This window comes from Bombina bombina, chromosome 11, assembly GCF_027579735.1.
Source record: "Bombina bombina isolate aBomBom1 chromosome 11, aBomBom1.pri, whole genome shotgun sequence".
Classification (NCBI taxonomy): Eukaryota; Metazoa; Chordata; class Amphibia; order Anura; family Bombinatoridae; genus Bombina; species Bombina bombina.
Window position 1 is genome coordinate 158,614,227 of NC_069509.1, and position 18,355 is coordinate 158,632,581.

Below are 18,355 nucleotides of genomic sequence, written 5' to 3' on the forward strand. Positions count from 1 at the left end.
CATCTTCTATCTTCATTCATCTGGAGCGTAGCGGGTCCATCTTCAATCCAGTTCACACGGAGCATCCTCTTCAAACGAAGTCCAAGCGAAGAATGAAGGTTCCTTTAAATGACGTCATGGTATCCCTTGAATTCTGATTGGCTGATAGGATTCTATCAGCCAATCGGAATTAAAGTAGGAAAAATCCTATTGGCTGATGCAATCAGCCAATAGGATTGAGGTCACATTCTATTGGCTGATTGGAACAGCCAATAGAATGCGAGCTCAATGCTATTGGCTGATTGGATCAGCCAATAGGATTGAACTTCAATCCTATTGGCTGATTGAAACAGCCAATAGGATTTTTCCTACCTTAATTCCGATTGGCTGATAGAATCCTATAAGCAAATCAGAATTCAAGGGACGCCATCTTGGATGATGTAATTTAAAGGAACCTTCATTCTTCGCTTGGACTTCGTTTGAAGAGGATGCTCCGTGTCGGCTGGATTGAAGATGGACCCGCTCCGGATGGATGAAGATAGAAGATGCCACCTGGATGAAGACTTCTGCCGCTTGGAGGACCTCTTCTGCCCGGATCAGATGAAGACTTCTGCCTCTCTGGAGGTCCACTTGTGCCCGGCTGGGTGAAGACGTCTCAAGGTAGGGTGATCTTCAAGGGGGTAGTGTTAGTTTTTTTTAAAGGGGGGTTGGGTGGGTTTTAGAGTAGGGTTGGGTATGTGGGTGGTGGGTTTTAATATTGGGGGGATTTGTACTTTTTTTTCAGGTAAAAGAGCTGATTACTTTAGGGCAATGCCCCGCAAAAAGCTCTTTTAAGGGCTATTTGTAATTTAGTGTAGGGTAGGGCTTTTTTATTTTGGGGGGCTTTTATATTTTATTAGGGGGATTAGAGTAGGTGTAATTAGTTTAAAATTCTTGTAATTATTTTTTTATTTTCTGTAATTTAGTGTTTTTTATTTTTCATACTTTAGTTTATTTAATTTAATTGTAGTTAATTGTAGTTAGTTTAGGTAATGTATTTAATGATAGTGTAGTGTTAGGTGTAATTGTAATTTAGGTTAGGATTTATTTTACAGGTAAATTTGTATTTATTTTAACTAGGTAGCTATTAAATAGTTAATAACTAATAACTATTGTACCTAGTTAAAATAAATACAAAGTTGCCTGTAAAATAAAAATAAATCCTAAAATAGCTACAATGTAACTATTAGTTATATTGTAGCTAGCTTAGGGTTTATTTTATAGGTAAGTATTTAGTTTTAAATAGGAATAATTTAGTTAATGATAGGAATTTTATTTTTACGGGTTAATAACTTTATTATAGTGGTGACGACGTTGGCGGCGGCAGATTAGGGGTTAATAAGTGAAGGTAGGTTGCGGCGACGTTGGGGGGCAGATTAGGGGTTAATAGGGATAATGTAGGTGGCGGCGATGTCCGGAGCGGCAGAGTAGGGGTAAATAATTATAATGTAGGTGGCAACGATGTCGGGGACGGCAGATTAGGGGTTAATAAGTGTAAGATTAGGGGTGTTTAGACTCGGGTTCATATTAGGGTGTTAGGTGTAGACTTGCTATCGTAAGCAACGCTGGTATTGAGGTGAGATGTGGAGCTAAATTTTGCTCTACGCTCACCTTTTTGCGGCTAAAGCCAGGTTTAAAAAAACCCGTAATACCAGCATTGTCTTAAGAAAGCATTCAAAATAAATGCTTGTTAGCAAAGCACCGCTGTTACCGCAAAACTCGTAATCTCGATGTTTGTTCTTTCTAAATCATGAAAGATTTGTTTTCATGTCCCTTTAAAAGGCGGGGGGAGCAGCGGAATAGGAGTTAATATCTTTATTATAGTGTGGGAGATGTTGGGGTGAAGGGAAGAGGGGTTAATAACTTTAGTATATTTCAGTCAGGAATGTGAAAAAGGGGTTCAACTAATTCTGTCTAGACATCTCCCAGGGTTTAGATTGAAACACAATTTACACTTTATAAATGCTTTGGTAGGAAGTATGAAGGAAATTATTTGTAATGTTTTAAAATGTAAGCAGGTAATATCTTTAAAACTACCTATACATAATACTAAACTTGTGCAGCCAAGACATTTTCCGTTTCAACGCAAATTTTCATAACAAATATTTGGGGATATTCATTTCCCCGAATATTCATTGGCTGCTCTATTTTGTATTTGTTTAGTTTAAAACTTAACAAATACTGAATTTTAGTTAGTTTTGTTAAAACAAATTTAAATGTTCAAAGCTACAAGTGAAAAGTTCACCTGTAGTTAGAATACTTATCTTAAAGCACTCTAGAAAGCAAACAAATCTGATCCTCTTTTTGCCAAACCCCTAGCCGCGCTAACAACAGGCTTAACGCTCTCAGTTCCCAGGATCTGTACTAACTTTAGTACAGATCCTGGTTGCCGAGTGCGCCAAGCCTCCTGTTAGAGGGCTCTCCATAGTGTGTTAAGGTAAGAGTTAACCCCTTAAAAAAATTATACGAAACGAATGAAAATCGTTAGTATTTTTTCATTTTATTTCATTCTTTTCATTCATTTGGATATTTGTTAAGTTAAAATGAAAATGAATATCCGATTTTCAACACGTATGTGTATTTGTACAAAAACAAATGCACATCCCACATAATACTATGTACTTTACAATTTTTGGGTTGTACTAGAAACTTTAGTACAACAGATACAGATATTTAAGTTTTGGAAAGACCCACATTAACTCTACAATCCATGCAATACATTTACTCTTAAAATCTAAAGCAATTATATAAGTGAGTACAAAAACAGTAAGAATGAAATGAAATTTTTAGTAAATGAATGCTTCTTCTAAATCTAAACCTTTCAAACTTTTATATTTTCATATTTTAATGAGTTTTTCTTTTCATTTATTCAACACATTGCGATTACTTAATTTCCATTTGTTAAGCAGTTTTTGTATGTTTTAATAATTGCTGAAAATGTCCCAAGCCAAAAACACTGGTCAGATGCCAAAACAATTATAAAAAAGAAAGATTCAATTTTTTGCACGGATTATGAAGATTTATTGGTGTGTGATTTTGCTGGAAACTTGCAGACTTAAGAGTTCATGTAAAGATAAAAGAAAAAAGGAATTAGAGTCTGTAAAATATCTGGTGTAAAATACATTATTATTTGAATACTACTCAGAGTAGACAATATAATGATGAATATTTTTACAGATAGATAAGAGGGGTAGTTTAAATAAATGAAGAACACAAAAGTAGGTAAACTAAAGTAAAAAACATAATTCATGTTTACCTGATAAATTCCTTTCTTTCATGGTGGTGAGAATCCACAATCTTTGACCTTTTGGATTCAACTCCTGTCCACTAGGAGGAGGCAAAGATACCCCACATACCAAGAGCTTTTAATCCCTCCCACTTCATTGCACATCTCAATCTAACGTATAGCCGAGAAGAAAAGAAAAACAGAAAGGCAGGAAAGACAAAATCAGAGTATAAAGCGGTGCAAACTAAAACTGTTGCCAAAGTAAACACATAAAATTAATACTAGGTGGGTCTCGTAAATTCTCACTACCATGTAAGAATTTATCAGGTAAGCATAAATTATGTGGTGGTGAGAGTACATGAACCTCAATGTGTAAGATCTAATACAAAAAACTGGATTCTATGAGATTTGGGTGGGGAAAAAATCTTCAAGGCAGTCACCTATTTACCAAGCACTGCGGCGTGAAGGAATTTTTTGCCAAAATCTACCTCAGAAGAGGCAAAAACATCAAAATGATAAAATGTAGTAAAAGTATGTAAAGAAGACCAGGTTGCTGCCTTGCAAATATGTTCAAAGGATGCCTTATTTGTGAATACCCAGGAAGTGGAAACTGATCTAGTGAAATGGGCCGTAATAGGTTTTGGGTGACAATTTCCAAGTAAGCCTTATGAATCAATTGTTTTAGTCATATAAATTGGAGCTTTGTTTGAAGTCCTTGGTATCTTGTAAATGGTATCTTGTAAATAAAAGTTTAAAGCTCTTACTACATCTAAACTGTGCAAAAGTATCTCCTAAAAATGATTAGGATTGGGACATAGTAAAAGAACAAAAGAAAAACTTTCCACACAATCTTTCTAGTTACAGGTTTCCTTGCTAGGATAATAGTGTCCACCACCGCATCAGAAAACCTCTTTTATTGCAAAATCAAGCATTAAATCAACACGCCATAAAATTTAGAGTTTTAAGACCTTGGTAAATGTGAGGAACTTGAGACCTTGGAGGAGTCCAAGGAGGAACAAAGGACATCTACACTAGATCTGCATACCAATTCCTCCGGGATGAAGCTGAAGCAAATATAATGACTGTTTAAAGTTTCTGTTTGATATGAGCAATTGCTTTTGGAAGAAGGACAGATGGAGGAATAATGTAAACTAGGCAAAAAGTCCATGGAACAACTAGAGCATTTAAAAGGTCTGTCTGCAGATCTTTGGACCTGACACAGTTACTAACTAGTCTAGTACTAACTAGTCTACCTAGTTAAAATAAATACAAACTTACCTGTGAAATAAAAATAAAACCTAAGCTAGCTACAATATAGCTATTAGTTATATTGTAGCTAGCTTAGGTTTTATTTCACAAGTAAGTATGTATTTAGCTTTAAATAGGTATTATTTAGTTAATAATTGTAACTTTAATTTAGCTCTATTTTAATTATGTTAAAGTTAGGGGGTGTTAAGTTTAGGGTTAGGGTTACGGTTAGGGTTACGGTTAGGGTTAGGTTTAGGGGTTAATAGTTTAATTTAGGTTGTTGCGATCTGAGGGGCTTATGTTTTAGGGGTTAATAGGTTTATTTAGTGGTAGTGATGTAGGAGGCCAGAGGTTTAGGGGTTAATAGCTTTATATAGTGGCGGCGATGTCGGGGAGCGGTGGAATAGGGGTTAATAGATTTATTATAGTGTGGGCGATGTTGGAGTGCAGGGGAATAGGGGTTAATAACTTTAGTATAGTGGCGGCGAAATTGGAAGCAGCAGATTAGGGGTTAATTACTCTATGTAGGAGTCAGCGATGTGGGGGGCGGCAGATTAGGGGTGTTTAGACGTGGGGTTTATGTTAGGGTGTTAGGTTTAAACGTAACTTTTTTTCCCCATACACATCAATGGGGCGGCGTTACGGAGCTTTTCATTCCGCGATCGCAGTTGTTAGTTTTTTTTCTAACCCACTCTCCCCATTGATGTCTATGGGGAAAGCGTGCAAGAGCACCCCAAAACAGCGCTGTATTTTGTAAGGTATGGAGCTCAACGCAACCATATCGCACGCACAAGGTGGCTGTTTCAAAACTTGTAATGGCAGCGATATGGAGGGTGAGATAACACAACTTTTGTTGCTTTAGTTAAAATCCCTCTAAAGCGCATAACTCGTAATCTACCTGTAAGTAAAGAACATAGGAATGTAAGATATGCATGTCAGCCGTATTAAGTCAGTTCAGGATTTAACCCAAGTGCTAGCGTGGATATTAAAACACACGCTGGCACACTGAGAAATATCCAGGACGTGACCCACTCAGGAAACAAAATAAGCAGGATATAAGAACTTTCCAAAAGAATAGTAATTCAATATATCTTCTTGAGGACAGAATTGATTTACAGGAGATAGCGTTCCTTTCTCAGGGAAATTGACACAAACAAAAATAACGTCCCTTTAAGCAGGTTATCAGAGAACAAATAATAATGTTTCTTTCTTGAGGATTTGTAACAAACAAATAATGTTCCTTTAAGCAGGTTGTTAGAAAACAAAAGATAAAGTTCCTTTATGCAGGATTGTAAACAAACAAATGATTATGTCCTTATTAGCAGGATTAAAGCAAGCAAAGATTAAGTCCCTTTAAGCAGGTGTCCGCAAACAAATGTTAAAGTCCCTTTAAGCAGGATTGTCAGCAAACAAAATATTATGTCCTTATTAGCAGGATTAAAGCAAGCAAAGATAAAGTCCCTTTAAGCAGGTGTCCGCAAACAAACGTTAATGTCCCTTTAAGCAGGATTGTCAGCAAACAAATGATTATGTCCTTATTAGCAGGATTAAAGCAAGCAAAGATAAAGTCCCTTTAAGCAGGTGTTCACAAACAAACGTTAATGTCCCTTTAAGCAGGATTCTCAGCAAACAAATGATTATGTCCTTATTAGCAGGATTAAAGCAAGCAAAGATAAAGTCCCTTTAAGCAGGTGTTCACAAACAAACGTTAATGTCCCTTTAAGCAGGATTCTCAGCAAACAAGAAATAAAGTCCTCTTAAGCAGGTTCATTAGCTAAAGATTAGTAGGCAAGAGATATAGGCAAAACAAGGTCATGTGGGATAGGTTCAGACTCCAAAAGTATAACTCACATAGGTAGGGTCCGGCAGAAGCGAACAAACGGGCCCCGAGTAAATCTCCCGCCGAGATTTAAAGGTAGAGCGAGGCCGTTACGTCACAGGGGCTGTCAGAGAATGCGTCACGTTGCCTAGCAACGTGACGTAGGAACCAGAAGAGATCCGGGAGCCGCGGCGACACGGCGATGAACGGTGAATACATGACATCACCCCCCCCTCAAGGACCCCTCCGGGGGACAGGACCAGGCCTAGTAGGGTGGAATTTGTGAAAGGCCTTAATTAAGGCAGGGGCACGCACCTGCCGGGCCGGTTCCCAGGATCGTTCTGTAACAGGATAACCTTTCCAATGAATGAGATAATACAGTTTCTTACCACGAAGTTTGGAATCCAGGATGTGACTGACCTCAAATTCAGGTTGACCATGAATCAAAAGAGGTGGAGGTTTGAGCAGAGGTTTAGAATACCTATTAGATAATACAGGTTTCAAAAGAGATACGTGAAATACCGGATGGGCTTTGAGGGTCTTGGGCAGAGCAATTCGGTAAGCAGTAGGACATACTTGACCCAGTATTCGGAAAGGACCCACATATCGTGGTCCCAATTTGGTGGAAGGCTGTTTGAGGCGAAGATGACGTGAAGAAACCCAAACCTTATCGCCAGGCCGATATTTGGGAGCCCTCCGTCGCCGAAGATCAGAATAGAACTTATAACGTTCAGAAGCCTTGGAAAGAAGAAGGCGTATCTTCTTCCAATGACGAGTTAACCTCCTGGCGGATAGATCAGAAGCAGGATTTTCAGTGGAAGAGGTGTGTAGAGGAAACGTTCTGGGTTGAAATCCATAGGCTGCATGAAAAGGAGAGGTCCGAAGAGAGGAGTTGTAACGTGTGTTATGAGCCAATTCTGCTAGTGGAAGGTAACCAGTCCAATTAGAATGATGATGATCCACATAATGCCTCAAATAAGTTTCAAGGCACTGGTTAACCCTTTCGGTTTGGCCATTAGACTCCGGATGATGTGAAGTAGACAAAGAGATAGTTGTTCCAAAGTGTTTGCAGAGTGATCTCCAAAACCGAGAAACAAATTGTACTCCTCTATCCGAAACAATGTTCAGAGGGAAGCCATGTAATCTCACAATGTGTAAGAGAAAAAGTTCGGAAAGTCTTTTGGCAGATGGTAAACCAGGTAAAGGAATGAAGTGAGCTGTCTTAGTGAACCTGTCAACAACCACCCAGATAGTGTTGTTTCCAGCTGAAAGAGGAAGATCGGTAATAAAATCCATGGATAAATGGGTCCAAGGCTGATGAGGAATGGGTAACGGTTGAAGCAAACCGGAGGGAAGTTGACGAGGAGTCTTATTGCTGGCACACTGTGTACATACTGAGACATAATCTGTAACATCTTGAGACAGAGTAGGCCACCAGACATGCTGCTTGAGCCTGCGAGCGGTGTTACTGATGCCAGGATGTCCAGAGAGAGGACTGTCGTGAGCCCAATATAGAATCTTGGAACGAAGACGTTTAGGAACAAAGAGTAGGCCATCAGGAGGTTTGCAAGACAAAGGAAGATCCTTTTGAGCAGATTGTAAATCATGTAACCACGAGGTTGATAACTGGGCTAAGACTTTATGAGGTTGAAGTATGGTACCAGATTCAGGAATTGAAGTATCTTGAAATTGTCTGGAAAGGGCGTCAGCCTTGATGTTCTTAGAACCGGGAATATAAGACAGATTGTAATGAAAACGTGAGAAGAACAAAGACCAACGTGCTTGTCTGGAGTTCAGTCGTTTGGCCGTTTGAAGATAGAGAAGGTTTTTATGATCTGTGAGTATAGTAAACGGCAAAGAAGTGCCTTCCAACCAATGCCTCCATTCATCCAGTGCCATTTTAATAGCAAGTAACTCCTTATTACCTACATCATAATTTAATTCAGAAGGAGAAAATTTCTTGGAGAAGAATCCCACAGGGTGGATCTTTCCTGTGTCAGGTATACGTTGGGAAAGAACAGCCCCAGCAGCAACTGAAGAAGCATCCACTTCAAGAATAAATTGAAAATCCGGATTTGGGTGACGCAGGATAGGTGCAGAAGAGAAAGCTTTTTTGAGAGAATCAAAAGCTTCAATAGCTTCAGGAGGCCAATCTTTACAGTTTTGTCCTTTCCTGGTGAGAGACGAAAGAGGTGACGTTATAGTAGCAAAACCTTTGAAGAATTTCCTGTAATAACTGGCAAATCCCAGGAAACGTTGCAGAGCTTTAAGAGAATCAGGTTTAGGCCACTCCAAAATGGCAGAAAGTTTAGTTGGATCCATTTCAAATCCTGATTCAGAGATTACATATCCCAAAAAAGGAATGGACCTTTGATGAAAAGAACATTTCTCCAGTTTGGCAAATAGATGGTTATCTCTTAAACGTTGAAGTACTTTCCTGACGTGATGTATATGATCTTGGTAGTTTTGAGAAAAAATTAATATATCGTCAAGGTAAATGATAACAAAAATATTCAAGAAATCCCGAAAAATCTCATTCACGAAGTGTTGAAAAACAGCAGGGGCATTACACAGCCCAAACGGCATGACAAGATACTCATAATGCCCAAATCGAGTGTTAAAGGCTGTCTTCCACTCATCACCCTTGCGCATACGGATAAGATTGTATGCTCCACGGAGATCGAGCTTGGTAAAAATGGTGGAACCTTGAAGATATGTGAATAATTCAGGTATTAGGGGTAAAGGATAACTGTTCTTGATGGTAATTTGATTTAACCCTCTGTAATCGATACAAGGTCGCAGTCCGCCATCCTTCTTTCCCACAAAGAAGAACCCAGCCCCTACAGGAGAAGAGGAGGGTCGAATGAATCCTCTGGCCAAATTATCTTTGATATATTCTTCCAAGGCTACATTTTCAGGCCTAGAAAGTGGATAAGTTTTGCCTCGAGGATAAGGAGCTCCAGGAAGAAGATCAATAGGGCAATCAAATGAACGATGAGGAGGAAGGCGTTCTGCTTCTTTTTTAGAAAAGACATCGAAAAAATCTTGATACTGCGTAGGTAGAGGACCAGAAGAGTCGGTAGTAAGAGCAATAGTGAGTGGTATTTTAGTAAGTGGTTGAAGACAGTTAGTATGGCAAGATAATCCCCAGGAAGTGAGTTCACCATGGGTCCAAGAAAAGGTAGGATTATGCAACTGAAGCCAAGGAAGACCCAGGATTATGGGAAATTGAGGAGTAGTAATCACATCAAAACATATCCTCTCACAATGAAGTACTCCGACAGAAAAAAGTATGGGTATAGTAGTAAACTGGATGAGTCCGGAACCCAAAGGATCTCCACTAACAGTAGAGACGGAAACTGAAAACTTCTTTCTTATTAAGGGAATAGTATGAGTAGATACAAAAGTGGAGTCAATGAACACTCCTCCAGCACCAGAATCAATAAGAGCTTGGGTATGAATCTTGTTATCGCCCAACTGAAGGGTCACAGGAACAAAGAGTTTATTATAGAGGGAATGAACTTGTTTTTGGCTTAACTTAGTTCCCTGGACAGAAGTTAAGCCCTGGCTTTTACTGGCCTGGTAGGACAATCCCTTAATAAATGCCCTTTAAGGCCACAGTATAGACACAGGCCAAGAGAACGTCTTCTCAAACGCTCAGTTTCGGTTAATTTTATGGTTCCCACTTCCATAGGTTCAGCTTGATCAGGGGAAGGAGAGGCAGTTGTTACCGGGTTAGAAAAACGAGGCGCCAGACGAAAAGGAGTTCGAGTTGAGGACCTCTGATTTCTTTCTCTTTCTTGTTGGCGTTCACGATATCTAGAATCAAGACTGATGCAAAGATTTATTAAGGCTTCTAGGGAGTCTGGAAGTTCCCGATACACCAATTCATCTTTGAGACGCTCTGAAAGTCCTTTGCGAAAAGCTGCTCTAAGAGCTCCCTGATTCCAAGTAGTTTCAGATGCAAGAGTGCGGAACTCAATGGCATATTGAGACACTGGTTGAGCACCCTGACGTAGGTCTAATAGAGAAGCTTCAGCAGCGGAAGTCCTTCCAGGTTTGTCAAACACATTGGAAAAAACAGAAAGAAAAGCATCCACATCCTGAAGTATAAGATCATCTTTTTCTAACAGAGGTGATACCCAGGCCAAAGCTCTTCCTTTCATTAAGGAAATAAGGAATGTAATCCGAGATGAGGGAGTAGCAAAAAGGGTAGGACTGTTACGAAAGTGAAGTCGACATTGATTCAGAAATCCCCTACAGTCTTCAGGATTCCCATCATATTTATCTGGAAGAGGAATCCTAGGACTCAAATGTCCTTGTGATTGGTTGATGGGAATAGGAGGGGGAGATGCCTCAATATTAGGACTGGGAGGGATAGGAGCAACCAAGCTCTGTAATAATGTAGTGATTTGATCCAGCTTAGTATCCAAGGATTGCAAGTGGGTAGCATGAGATCCCAATAATTGTCCCTGGTGAGTCACGGCCATGGATAATTCAGTGGGGTCCATTTATGGCCCGTTTGTAATGTCAGCCGTATTAAGTCAGTTCAGGATTTAACCCAAGTGCTAGCGTGGATATTAAAACACACGCTGGCACACTGAGAAATATCCAGGACGTGACCCACTCAGGAAACAAAATAAGCAGGATATAAGAACTTTCCAAAAGAATAGTAATTCAATATATCTTCTTGAGGACAGAATTGATTTACAGGAGATAGCGTTCCTTTCTCAGGGAAATTGACACAAACAAAAATAACGTCCCTTTAAGCAGGTTATCAGAGAACAAATAATAATGTTTCTTTCTTGAGGATTTGTAACAAACAAATAATGTTCCTTTAAGCAGGTTGTTAGAAAACAAAAGATAAAGTTCCTTTATGCAGGATTGTAAACAAACAAATGATTATGTCCTTATTAGCAGGATTAAAGCAAGCAAAGATTAAGTCCCTTTAAGCAGGTGTCCGCAAACAAATGTTAAAGTCCCTTTAAGCAGGATTGTCAGCAAACAAAAGATTATGTCCTTATTAGCAGGATTAAAGCAAGCAAAGATAAAGTCCCTTTAAGCAGGTGTCCGCAAACAAACGTTAATGTCCCTTTAAGCAGGATTGTCAGCAAACAAATGATTATGTCCTTATTAGCAGGATTAAAGCAAGCAAAGATAAAGTCCCTTTAAGCAGGTGTTCACAAACAAACGTTAATGTCCCTTTAAGCAGGATTCTCAGCAAACAAATGATTATGTCCTTATTAGCAGGATTAAAGCAAGCAAAGATAAAGTCCCTTTAAGCAGGTGTTCACAAACAAACGTTAATGTCCCTTTAAGCAGGATTCTCAGCAAACAAGAAATAAAGTCCTCTTAAGCAGGTTCATTAGCTAAAGATTAGTAGGCAAGAGATATAGGCAAAACAAGGTCATGTGGGATAGGTTCAGACTCCAAAAGTATAACTCACATAGGTAGGGTCCGGCAGAAGCGAACAAACGGGCCCCGAGTAAATCTCCCGCCGAGATTTAAAGGTAGAGCGAGGCCGTTACGTCACAGGGGCTGTCAGAGAATGCGTCACGTTGCCTAGCAACGTGACGTAGGAACCAGAAGAGATCCGGGAGCCGCGGCGACACGGCGATGAACGGTGAATACATGACAATGCACAACACACATCGAGGTTCGCAATTTAGTACTAACGCGGTTGGGTTAGTTCATATGAAGTTGTAGTGCATTATTGAAATATTATATCTAACAATTATTAATATTTATAGATCTATTCTATGGACTATTTAGAATTTTACAGCATGTTTATTCATGTTTTTATGTTATATGTAATATTTCAGTAACAGGCCTTAAGATTGCTAAATTTTGATGTGCACTAACCTGCGCTAAATCTAAATTCCGAAACCCGACAAGCAAAACAGATATTTTACATTCCTATGTTTTTCACATAGAAAATAATGTACTTTGTATTATTAAATATATATTTTTTTTTATTTATTTTTTTATAATTTTTTATTGAGATTATATAAACCAGCACATAATATAAAATATTTCTCAAGCTTATAAAACAGCCAAATGTACAGATGTTTTGAAACAACACAACATTTGCAAAATAGGACACCCTATAAGAGTTGACATAAAATAACTCAATATATGAAAGGGTAAAGATGTCTCAAAATATACAAGTCCGTGTAAAAGAATAAGCGAATAGCATGACATCTCATTTTGTAATTTTCAAATATGGTCGTACAACCCCTTCAGCTAGGATGAAACCACTCATAAGACTTTACCCTCTAGTAGTGAGCTAGAGTTTCTTATGGACCCTTAAAACATAAACTTTGCCTAAAGAGGGGTTTAAGGGGGATAGGGAAAAAATTAAATTGAATTTTCGTAGGATGCATTTTCCTATGCTTATCCAGTAAGCAATATGTAGGAAGGGGGGGTTATAGTAGATGTAGTATTGGAGCTAAAATAACTATATATAGTATAAACTTGGAGATATTGTACCGAGTAAGGACATACAGTATGTGCTAATGGTTTGCAAAATAGATATATTACAGACTCATGTCAGCTCTGGATACCATACTAACTGACTGCCAGATTCGCTTCTAGAACAAAGTAGGTGAACGTTAACAAGGCTAAAAAAAACTATTTCCAAATTTTGGTACAGAAAGTGGTATATATAAGAGGTAGTTTCAAACTATGATATACTACTAAATACATATATTAACTCAAGGTGAATATGTATTAGCTTATCCTATATGTCTAGGATAGGAGTACTATAGTCAGCAAAGACATAACTAATATTAGATATAAGAACATAATATACATTGTAGTCCTACTATATACTGGGAGCTGTATGTAACTATTGAAAGAAAATAGGTCCTAGGGTATTGGTAGTATTAGTATAAAAATAACCACTGACAAAGATATACCGCCCCGGCCGCAGGCAGCACATCCTCATCCGTGTGAAATATCTACACAACCAATAAATATATCATATATAAACTTGTCAATTATTAAGGAGGCTCTATAACACCAATAAATACGGAGTTATTGGTATCCATCATAAAATATTTATATAGCTAATATGTAGCCATACCAGTAGTATAGTAAAAAATACATTTATTATCAACAATCCTATAGAATTAGACCTTCTGACCGAGGCATGGGCCCTATGCCCAGGCAGCAGGCAACTCAGCTGGTTTTGAAGATAAGTAGTTCCTAGTGATATGCTACCTTGAAATCTATTCACTGTGTATATGACTATCCTAGTCCCTTGTAGGTATGACAGAAGTATAACTTTATTTAAGGCGTAATCCTAAACAGGATTGACATCATTCTTACTTTTGTTCTTATTTAGCAACATTTACACACCCTTAAGCATATCTATAGTATAAATATAAAAAAGGTAAAAATTATGGTATAGTATATCCTTATAAGCTTGAGGCAACAATATAAAAGGGGGTGGTCAGTTATAAAAAACAGCATTCTCAGCATACAGTATATGATGTAAATTACAGCTACAGTAAATATCCATGTCAAAGTTATGTAAGTAAATCAAAAACTTCCCTCTATTTGCTATTAATTAAGGGTATGTTAAAGACAGGCTACCTTGTCCCTATCTGTAATATAGTAAAAAATAAATACCTTAATATGAAATAGTAACTGTTAATAACTATCCAAACGTCCAACACTATGTGGAGGAGCAATTTAGGAGTAATAATATAACTCACATAAACTTTAAACAAATTGGAAAAAATGATTGCATATATCTAGAGTTATTGGCATGCTAAACTAAATCTGGATAGGTGGTGTACTGAACACAACTATAGTAATGATCCAGAAGTGCATATTGCTATATCCACCATGTATAGAGTGTTCTGTACTGAGCTCAAGTTTAATCCACTGGTTACCTTTTATATCCTTCATGTGTAGCTAACTACCTGTGACTTTGCTCCAAAAGCAGGTTATTAGTATAGCTCATAACCTATATGAAGCATGTAAATTTAAGTTCAACATCATATTTACCACTATCGTCCCCTACCAGGGATGGATCTAAGACTGATCAATGGAGTCGGTAATTAAATTTGTCCTCCTATTAGGAGCTAACAAGCGAATGAATATTACCTTTGAAAAAAATAGGAAGCGCCATAATTAACATAACTAATTAAGCTAAAGTAACAAGGTAAACTCAGCTAGGTCACTTCCTAATAGGACCAGACATATACATAATATCAGGTTACAATTATGCAACAGATATAATACGTAATCTCAAGTTATGCACTAATCGTTCATAGCTAGCCGACACCTTTGCTGGTGAAAACAGTCAGTTTAGTTGTAGTAAAGTCTCCAACCGCACACAGACTTGTGATATATGCACAATCTTCCATATGCTATCACCCATCTGCCACTGTCCTTCCAGATACACACACTCTCCTTCTCTCTGCAACAGCGTGCCAGCATGGGGAGGTATCAGACATCTCTTGACGTCGCATGTGTTTTGTGGTATCACAAGCGTGGAAGGTTGAGTCAGCTTCTCCCTAGGGTATTTGTATCTCTCCTTCATGTCTTCCCTTGGAGAGAATTGAAACAGAACCGCAGTATCATGGGCATAGCTTGGGAGCTTCCCTCTAATGGTCTCCCACAAACTGAGTATACCACTCCAAGAGGAATGTTCCCATTGGCATGTGCGAACTCCATCATAGACAGGAGTTTCTACTGCAAGTGGGCTCATTTTGATATACTGGGTTGGCTGCTTTTCAAGGGCTGTCGCAACAGTGCTAGGTGTCTGGCAGTCCGAATTTAGCATTACTGGGGAAGTCTCACTTCGATCAGGCACCACAAACAGAGAAGCTATCTCAGCTATTAGGGTCAGTTCAACTCTTTGTAGACATAGTTCGAATTTATGTAGCACTGTTTCTTCCCATGTAGTTATGGCCGCCATCTTAGCAATATTATCAGCGTTGCCTGGACTCTTCTGAGAGTTTGAAACAGATCTGGGTCAGGCTGCAGTCAATTTATCCGCTCCTGTAGATTGTTGAGCATAGATAGGGTTTGAAGAAAAGATGAATAGGCAAAGTGTTTGAGCAATAGATATGCAATACTGTGGCAAAATTATAATTAATTCAGAGAAAACCAGAATCCTTCCAAACATTGAATAACTTAAATGCAGTGAGGGTGAGACTAGACAAGGTTCAGTTTTCAAAACCAGTTACATCTATCCGTACAATGCTAAATTATTCTCCACACTCCTGCACCATGCACAGATACAATGTGAGGGAAAAAGCAGCATAAACAACCTGCAGTGTTTGTACCTTTTAGCGGTTACTTACTACTAACAGGCAAGGATAATGTACGGCAGCAATGATAGTGAATCTTCCATGTATACAGACTATAATGAGTTACTTCACTCACCCTCAAAGAAAGCTTGCAGCGTCTGGAGGCAGTGGTCCTACGATCCTGGTTATGTTGATTCACAGCCTCACTGTAACAGCGCTCCGGAGCAGCTGCTTGCTAGACGCTGTTCATCCTGTGTGTTGAGGAACCAGGTGACCGGAAAAGAAGACCAAACAAAGCAGACTCTGTACTGGCTCCATATTACGGATCCATTTTCATCACCTCTGTTTTAATCATTTCCTAATAAAGTGAACAAGGACTTTTATTTGAAGGCGTATGCTGGACTTTTTTTTCTCCTTTTTTGCCCATAGATAGGATTTGTCCGCTTCTGAATATATAAAAAATGTTCACATCCATGACATATATTTCAGAAAGATAAAAGATTAAAAGGCTAATTTGAAGAGAGGAGCTTCATGGAGACGCGTCCTGCCGCTTCCGAAGCTGGCTCTGCCCCCCATTAAATTTAAATATATATATATATAAACTTCAAGGAAAGAAGAGGCACTCACAGGACTTAGTTAACATAAATTTTATTTGTACTTCATCAATAAGGGTTCAGTCAACGTTTCGGTCCTCACAGGGACCTTTGTCAAGACTGTATCTCAATTCAAGAGTATGTAATATGTTCAGCAGTGTTATATAACACACTCTTGAATTGAGAAACAGTCTTGACAAAGGTCCCTGTGAGGACCGAAACGTTGACTGAACCCTTATTGATGAAATACAAACAAAATTTATGTTAACTAAGTTCCGTGAGTGCCTCTTCTTTCATTGAAATTTCTACCTATCTACCATAGAGTGCACCCAGGCAATTCACATTTACAGTGACACTACAGTTTTATAAAAAAATATATATATCTTTGTTAAATATATGTGTGGCACAATTATTGGCACCCCTATGAATTTATATGAATAAAAAATACTTTTGAAGTATATTCCCATTAATATTTTACATTTTTTAGTACACCAGAGTGACTAGGAACTGAAAATTGGTAAACATGACTTAAAAAAACTATAAATGTGAGGAAACACATAGGCCAAATTCCATTAGTCATTCATCACAGTGGGTAAGACCAAGGAATATCGCTGTGATTTGCGGCAAAAGGTTGTTGAGACTCACAAAATGGCAAATGGCTATAAGAAAATAGCAAAAGCATTATGGAGTTCCAATCAACTGGAAATGTTATGAATTAACCTGGAAGAGGAAGTGTGTCTTTATTGTCTCAACGCACAAGAGGATGGTTTTAGTTTCCAAAATATGTCCAAGGAGCACAGCTGTAGAATTGCAGAAGTTAGTGGCGTCTTGGGTCAGAAAGACTCCAAAACTACAATCTGATGTCACCAATATCACCTCAAGTTGTTTGAAAGGTTTTCAAGAAAAAAAGCCTCTATTCTCATCCAAAAACAAACTCAAGCATCTTCAGCTTGCTAGACACTACAGGAACTTCAAATGGGATCAGGTTCTATGGTCAGATGAAACCAAAATAGAGCTTTTAAGCAATAAATACATACAGAGAGAGGTAGCCATAAGGAAAAGTACCTCATGCCCACGGTTAAATATGGTGGTGGCTCTTTAATGTTTTGGGGCTGTTTTTCTGCCAGAGGGCTTGGATATTTTGTTAGGATACTAAATGAACACCTGACTGCCTCTGCCAGAAAGCTTAAAATGAGATGTGGTTGGATGTTTCAGCAGAACAATGATCCAAAACATACATCAAAATCAACACAAAAATGGTTTACTGACCACAAAATCAAGGTCCTGTCATGGCCATCCCAGTCCCCTGACTTGAACCCCATAGAAAACCTGTGGGGTGAACTGAAGAGAAGAGTCAACCAGAGTCACGCTTGAAATCTTTAGACCGCTGCTTCATAACTTCTTCAGAACAAGGGGCCTCAAGCTTCATATGGAGCTTGATAAATATGCCCCTATGCCTCTTAGCAAGACACCCTGTTTTATGGGTAAAAAGTGGCTTTATTGAATTCCACCAAGGACATAGAAGAGTTGGTGAGCATTCTTATAGAATCTTATTATTCCTATGGAATCTCACCAGCCCAGAGGGCTTTTTATAATTGGGCCATAAGACACACACACTGCATATATCAATATTGTCTGTAATCTGTTGTGTCTCCTGGCTATGAAATACATGAAAAATGTACCTTCTGATAGCCTGTGGGCTATGTGAGTGATTCTGTACTTACCTGAAAAGTGCCTACTCTATTATGCTTACCCAGCTGCAGACAGACTGCATCCAACAGAGAGCTAATCCAGAGCAACGGTGGCTAAGGGACAAGTCTTCACAACATCTGTTGGTAGACTTGGGAGATATTCTGTTACTACCCAGTACTACATACATACCCCTTGACTTGAAGTCAGCTCTCTGAGGAGGATAATGGGTCTCAAATAGGTCTGAGAACCCCTGATAATGTAGAATCTGAAGCACCTCAATTTTCTACCTTCTACTGTGAATGCAAAGAAAAGACTGAGGTGTACAGGGAGATGGGATGGTTTAAAAGTTCTTGGTATATGGGGAATCTTTGCCTCTTCATATTGGCCAGGAGTTGAAACCCACACATCTAGGCTCGTGGACTCTCACCATCTTATGAAAGAAATAGGGGAAAATGGGGTGAGGTGCAGTGTGACAGTAGATATTGAGATGTACTAC